Source organism: Ipomoea triloba, chromosome 10 (assembly GCF_003576645.1).
Source record: "Ipomoea triloba cultivar NCNSP0323 chromosome 10, ASM357664v1".
In the NCBI taxonomy this organism is placed as follows: Eukaryota; Viridiplantae; Streptophyta; class Magnoliopsida; order Solanales; family Convolvulaceae; genus Ipomoea; species Ipomoea triloba.
This window is the reverse complement of record NC_044925.1, coordinates 5,790,003-5,796,002: the sequence shown is the minus strand read 5'-3', so window position 1 is coordinate 5,796,002 and position 6,000 is coordinate 5,790,003.

Below are 6,000 nucleotides of genomic sequence, written 5' to 3'. Positions count from 1 at the left end.
TATATATATATATATATATATATATATATATATATATATATATATATATATATATATATATATATATATATATATATATATATATATATATATATATATATATATATATATATATATATATATATTGTCCTTGTTAATAAGCTTTATTATTGTTATTATTTTTTTCCAGCAAATGTGGGATAAAATAAATATAAGGTAAGACATATAAAATGTCATCTCTAAACAAATAATAATAATAATAATAATAATAATAATAATAATAATAAAAACAAAAACAAAAACAAAAACAATAACAAAAACAACAGGTCGCATCGTCGCCTTCTATAGTGAAGAAGGTTGGCGGCCAGTCACGTCATATGGCCTTGTCTACGAAATTCCTCGACGTCTGAAGGGCTAGAGAATTCAGGGTTATCCTTGATGTTACTCATATTGGTTTAATAATGCTAAGTACATGAAACACGAATTGGTGGAGAAAAAGGGAATCGAAGAGGGCCAATTGGTTTTCCACCTTCGAGTCACACATATTTATACACTCCATTCAAAATAAGTTATTAAGGTCGGTTCATTATATCTTTCAGAAAAAAAAGAAGGTTGGTTCATTATATGCAAAGTTTGGACTGTATGTTCATTCTAATTATTCCAAGCCATACTGTTTTGTTCCCTTATTTCATCGATAGCCACATGCTTTGTTTTTTTTTTTAGTACTATTAACTCTGGTACAATGTAGTATCTGTTCATACAGAGCAGATCGAGGCTCAAACCCACCCCTCCCATATGGGGTGCCACTAGATCACAAGACCTTTGGCCAATTTGGTTTTCTACCTACAAGCAACACATATTTATACACAGTCGAATTTCCAAATGTTTGGTTGGGATCCGATCAGGAATTAGGAGGAAAAAATTGTAATTTCATAGAAAAAGAATGGTGGAATCAAGTAGGAATTCAAATTCTATTGTTTGATATTAATTAATAAAATTATTAGAAATTTAAAGGGGAGAAGAGATATAAAGATTAACGTGTCTTTGTGTAGTAGTAGTCAGAAGAGGTAATTTTTTCAATTTCTTGTGGGCTAAGAATTTCAATTTTGTCAATTTCTTGTGGGCTAAGAATTTCAATTCTACTCGACTCTAATTCTCTCCAACCAAATAATTGAGTTGTGTGTGCATGTCAAAGATTAGATTGTAGTTAAATTACAATTACAGCCTACCAAATAGGCTGTTAACTTATCAAACGAGATGGTTAAGCTGAGGCTTGGAGATCGAGTTTAGCATTTTATCATCGAAACTTAACGTTGAGTGCTATGCAAGTAAAAGAAATTAAAATTGCACGTATTGGTTACTAGCTATCTATAATTTTTCATAATAGTAAGCGCTTGAATTAATCTGACAATTGGCATGGAAGCAGCTCACGGATTCACGCTTAATCATCACAAATAAGAGTTTATCAACTCCATTCAAAATAGTTTTCAAAAAAAAAAACTCCATTCAAAATAAGTTATTAACGCTATTTCAACTATCATCAAATTCTTGAAATTAGGTTTTAGTCTATAGCTACGACAGACTCATGAAGTACTTTAATTAGCTAGCTGTGCAGCACAACACAGATTTCCTTTTCCTATTATGACATTTGGCCTACATTTCCTTTGTTAGAACCTAACTTAGCATATTTTCTCCAACAGTACAGTGACAGCTTGTATCCCCATCTCATCATGTGAACCAAAGTTTAAGTGTTAGGTTGAATTCAAACAAGCTTTTAGCTGGTTAACTACACAGTACAGTAGATAGGTTATTTGTTGGTAATCCGTTTGAATTTTCTGTTGTCAGATTTGTGGACTTGTGGTCTTGCAATCATTTAGCTTAGAGTTCACTATTATAGTACAAAAGAAACACTTAACCTCATATCTCAATGCTTCAATTTATCAAGTCCAGATGACTGTTTCTCGTTATACGTTGCATCATAGAGCTGAAAACTAATAATTCATCTGTGGTGCATTTGGAAATCGAAAAACGAATTCTCAAATTTTTTAATATTTAGTTACGTATAACAAATGAAGTCAATGAAAATAATTGAGTTTGACAAAAAATATCTTTCAAAATTTTTACTCAAAAAATATTTTTCAGATTCCCATGCTACACTCAATTCTCTCTCTCTCACTCCATCTAAGTGGTGTCAAGTAGACAGGCCATGGTACTAAATTTGACCTTGGACCATGTACAAAAACATGTACATTCACACAAATATTGAACTATAAGTTATGACATGTATACTATAACGAACGGGAATCCCAGTTTGTGTACAATATATTTTTTATACATACATACATACGTGTGTATGTATATATATATATATATATATATATATATATATATATATATATATATATATATAAATGAGTTCCCGTGCGATTGTGCGGTTGCTTTAGGTGCGAGATTTTTCTTCTTAAGATGTGTGATTTTCCTTCTTAAGGTGCGTGGTTTGTGTACTTAAGGTGCATCGACCTAAAGCTTTAGGTGCACGTGGTTTGTATTTTTAAGGTGTTTTGTTTGTGTTTTTTAATATGTGTGGTTTGTATATTTAAAGGTGCTCTATTATATTGGTTAAGGTGCGTAACCACACAACCGCAATATATATATATATATATATATGTGTGTGTGTGTGTGTATATGTATATATAGGGCCATGCTCAAGTGAGGACAGTTGCCCAGGAGAGAAATCAGAATCATTCATAGCCGTCTAAGTGTCTAGATTCAACAAATCATATGTGATTTTAATAAAACGACGCGGTGACATTTGCAAATAAAAAGTGTAAGTAAAATCACTTACAAGTGCAAGTAATTTACCTTAGTAACATTCATGTACCCAATGATAAAATCTTTCACATAGCACTGCTGGAAATTTCGCTATTTCCGTCCAACAATAATGTTACGTTAGACGGTAATTTGAAAAAAATAACAACTTTCCATAGCAAATAGAAGTGGACGGAACGTTGGACGGAAATTCTGTCCAACTATCACACATTGGACGGAAGTTCCGTCCACCACTAAATGTTGGTCCGAATTTGTCTCCAACGGTTGCCCGTTGGAAGAAAATCCGAGTTGACCGGTAGGTGAAATACAAAATTGTAGGTATTATTAATTATCGTCCAACGTCAATGTTGGACGGAAGTTTTAATATTTAAGAATTGTTGCGTATTTCAGCTCACTTTCTTCAACTTCCTTCTCTTTTTACTCTCTTCTCTACTGTAAAATTTGGTTCTTGGTTCGCAATTAGCATGAATAACAACATATAGAGTTGCAAAGTATATTCCAAATTCAGGTATGAAATAAAAGTAATAGCTTTTAATTATTTGTGTTTGTGTATATAGACATACTACACTTGCAATGTTATTATATATATTTATTTTTATTATTTATTTATTTATGTATGTGATGAGCACAAATGATGAGTGTAAAAAGGGTGTAATGTCGTTCCGCTGAGGATTGGGGCTATGGCACTTAATTGTGTGAATTACCAGGCACTAGAGTATGTGAATTAATAGAATCCAAGCAACAAAGACTGAATGGTGTAGAAGAAAGCAATTAATTAATGTGTAAACTGTATGATAAAAGTATGGGCCAGATCAGGGGGATTGTAACATCGATGTTCTAACACACTCAGGATTAGGGAAAGAATAATTAACCAAGGGATTTATGGGCAATGCACAAAAGAATTCAACTCAGCTACTTTCGTAATCAATAAGTGAATTAGGCTGCAATTGCCCCACTGTCGTGATGCATCAATTATAACCTTAAGCTCCTAAGCATTGTAAGCCCCCCCAAAATTACCTCTACTTTTATAGCAGGAAAATTAGGTTGAAATTGGTAAGACTCGAGGTCTCAATCCAACTTTCGTTGTAATGAATCCCTCTCCCAGACTAGCAATTAATTGTGGCCATCAACCAATAACAAGTAGAAAGAAATCCCCAACTCAACATAAACCCTGGGTAAAAGATTCAATCCCTTTATGCAATTATCATAAATTGAACATCAAGATTAACAATGTACCCCTAATCCAAACCTATAAACGAATTACCCCCGCATGATGGAAGTAACCACAACAAAGCAAGAATAAATAACCATAAACATTGCAAGAATTAAAAGGGAAGAGAAACTTAACTGATAAAGAACAAATCCAACTTCAATCCAAGATTCCAAGCTTGAAATTAAATATACTAATCTAAACTATGCTAGAGAAATATAAAGAGAAGGTGAAAATAATCAAAAACTAGGGTTCAGAATTCTGTAAGGGAACCTCCCTCAATTGTAGAGAATAGGTAGAATATATAGGAGGTAGATGGGCCTTGGCCCATCAGGCAGCTTCCAATTCTTTTCCAACTTGTATTCTTCCTTGTAATTCCCTTTTCTTCCAGAACTTGTCCAAAATATTCCAATATTCTTCCTTTGTTGTTCCTTGTAGATAATTTAGCACTTGGACAATATAACACACAAACAATTCCCAATTTCACTAGGATACAGAAAATAACCTCCAAAACAACTAGAATAAGGGGTGAATAATTGTATAAAATAGCAGATATCAGTATGTATTCACACTTCGTATGAGGAATGTGTATTAAGTTTGCATATTATGTTTTATATATTTATTTATTTAGGTATGATGTATATCTATTTGGTGTGCATATATATATATATATATATATATATTGCGATTGTGAGACATTTAATTTGTATTTTTATACTAGGTGTATATGGATAGTATACCAGAACATCAAAAATAGATGTATAATATATTATTGCCTGGAAAGAGATGATACATTGATGAGTTTTTAGCTGGTGTTGAGGAATTTGTTATTTATGAATGCACACTTCCAGTATACAAGTCAACAAATACAATTAGGTGTCCATGTAGTAAATGCAAGAATAGAGTACACTTATCTACTGATGAAGTCCGTGTTCACTGGTATAAGAAAGGATTTGAACCGTATTATTGGGTATGGACATGTCACGGTGAGCCTATTCCCAAAGTAAATGAACAATTTCCAGAGACACGTAACGAAAACAATTAGTATGAAACAATGGTATTTGATGTAGGTGGTTCATCATTTATTCCATTTAATGTGCTGAATAACCAAGAAGAAGATCCACATAAAAGTGCAAAAGACTTTTATGATTTATTAAGCACTGCTAGACAACCTTTATCCCCTTCTTGTGTTGAGGAAACAGAGTTCTCATATGCGCTTAAGATGATGAATATAAAGGCAACCTTTAACATTCCACAACTAGCAATGGATCAAATATTTGAGTACAATAAACATATAATGGGTCCAGATAATCGAGTACCATCTAGGTATTACGGTTCAGAGAAATTGATCTCAAAGCTTGGTCTTGCTCATGAGAAGATTGATTGTTGTATTAATAGCTGTATGTTATACTATAAATCTGATATCAATGATAGACAATGTAAGTTTTGTGGTGAGCCTCGTTTTAAACCACGTTCACCTAATTTTACTCGTGGGAAAGAAGTGCCAAAGAAAAGGATGCATTACTTGCCTCTCATCCCTAGATTGCAGCGATTGTATGCATCTCCCAGTTCTGCTGAGCACATGAGATGGCATTATGAAAATCGTCACCAACCAGGTGTTATGTGTCATCCTTCTGATGGTGAGGCATGGCAACACTTTGATAGCCAATATCCTAACTTTGGAGCAGATCCTCGTAATGTCAGACTAGGTTTGTGTGCTGATGGCTTTTCTCTATTTGGTTTAAATGCTAAATCATATTCTTGTTGGCCAGTTATGGTTGTTCCATATAATCTTCCACCTTCAATGTGCATGACTCCCCCATATACATTCTTAACGTGTATTATTCCTGGGGAGCACAACCCAAAAGCCAATATTGATGTGTATCTACAACCTTTAATCGATAAGCTTCAATTGTTATGGGAGACGGGAGTTTTAACTTATGATGTCTCGTTACAACAAAACTTTATGATGCGAGCTATGT